Source organism: Carassius auratus, chromosome 10 (assembly GCF_003368295.1).
Source record: "Carassius auratus strain Wakin chromosome 10, ASM336829v1, whole genome shotgun sequence".
In the NCBI taxonomy this organism is placed as follows: domain Eukaryota; kingdom Metazoa; phylum Chordata; class Actinopteri; order Cypriniformes; family Cyprinidae; genus Carassius; species Carassius auratus.
This window is the reverse complement of record NC_039252.1, coordinates 11,986,814-11,988,680: the sequence shown is the minus strand read 5'-3', so window position 1 is coordinate 11,988,680 and position 1,867 is coordinate 11,986,814.

Here is a 1,867-nt window from a genome sequence, read left to right as displayed (position 1 = left end):
CACATATGTGCAGTCTAAGGCCAAAAAGAGCAAGTACATACAATACATTATAAGTGTGCACTATTATTGTACATACATGCGTTCTTTCATTACTGAGACGGTAACAAACTTCAGTTATCTGTCAATACTATAACACCAGATGAGTTATTCCCTTTCAGATCACTAAACAGCCATTTGTATTGTCCCCAGGAAGCTATTTTTTGTAAAGGTAATTGGCATACTGTACAAATATTTTACATTTATGCATTTAAAAGGTACAAATTAAAGGTATACACTTTTATCCAAAGCGATTTACAAATGAGGATTAGAAACAGAATAAATTTAATAATATACATTTTTTTTTATAAAACTGAAAATATAAAAGCTAATTCAAATATATATTTTTGAAATATACACAATAAAATAAAATAATAAAATAATACATAATAAAATAACACTGCTCCAAACCTGTTTGTTAAGATTACAGTATATTTCACTGTCACATCAGTAAAATAAATAAAAAGCAATATAAATATAAAAAAGATTTTTTCATTTATGAAATAAAATAAAAAGGTTTCACTCACTTGCTAAATAAAATTATCTTTTACGCTGTTACTTCCTCTTAGCAGTAGCCTGGTTTTCTATTAAAAAATGCACATATATGACAATTCCCGCTTTGAGTTTGCAACAGCAACTTGTTCATTGTGTTAAACACATTTCAGAAACAAAATCCTTCCACCACAATGATATCCTTGTCTTGATATTTCATCTAGCTTTTAATTTAATCTAAAGTAGCATTTATCAGGCTTTCCACGGCCACTGAAGCTGTATCAACCATTCTGATAATACTGGTAGGTTTAGAAAGGACAGTGAGTAATTCCTCTACATGCATTCACCATGACCTCGCACTCTGTTTTTCCACCCTCCTTTTCTCACGGGAAGGAAAAGTTAACCCTTTTGCTCTTGCTCAGGCCAGTTGTGTTTATTGAAAGTCAGCTGAGCTAAAAGGTGTGATGAGCTGTATTATGTGTCTATGGTGGTTTATAAATACCTCTAGAGTGCATACGAACAGCAGGACTGTGGACTGCGACACAACACAGATATAAAAGGCAGGTGGATGCCATATTTTGCATTACTGCCACCTTCTGCGCATTGCTTCGCACTTCTGTTCCAAATCTGGCAAAGATGCATTAGCCACCTGGGTGCATGGGCCCAACTTCTCTGCCTAACGGTGAGGGCATTCGCTGTCCTCGCTCTTAACAAAAACTTGTGTCATCCTACCCCTCCTATGGCAGAGCGCCACATGCGTGCGTCTACATTTCCCCCACACTCTGGGGCAGCAGCTGTTTATGTTTCACTTTTAGCTCAGAGCTGTCATCAGTCCTTTCTGAAGGGCAACGCTATAAAGTTCTAACAGTCAGGGAGCACAAGATTGTTTTCCACGCAGTTGTGGTCGATAAATGGCTGATGCATCGCTGATCAGTCTCCTGGCTGTTATCGCACCCAGTGTTTGCGGGCTCACATTAATATCATCCCCCCATGGCAAGTGATGATTTCTCCGAAGACCATCCGTTTCTAGAGTTTCACACAAAGCGGAGAACATCGTCTGCTATATTTATCTCCCTCTACGTTTTCAATTGAACAGTCACCAGAAGTCTCACGGCTAGCAGCTGGAGAAAACTGAAGTACAGGCGTCTGTCCGTTAGATCATCAACTAGTCAATTCAGTAAGGTCACCTACACAGTAGAGTTTACAACTGCATCAGAGCACACTGAGAATCCATTCATTTCAATGGGGAAGGTGCACTGCAAGGAAAAGTGGAAAAAACATGATTGCTTTTGATATAATATAATATAAATATAATATAATAAATATAATATAATATAAA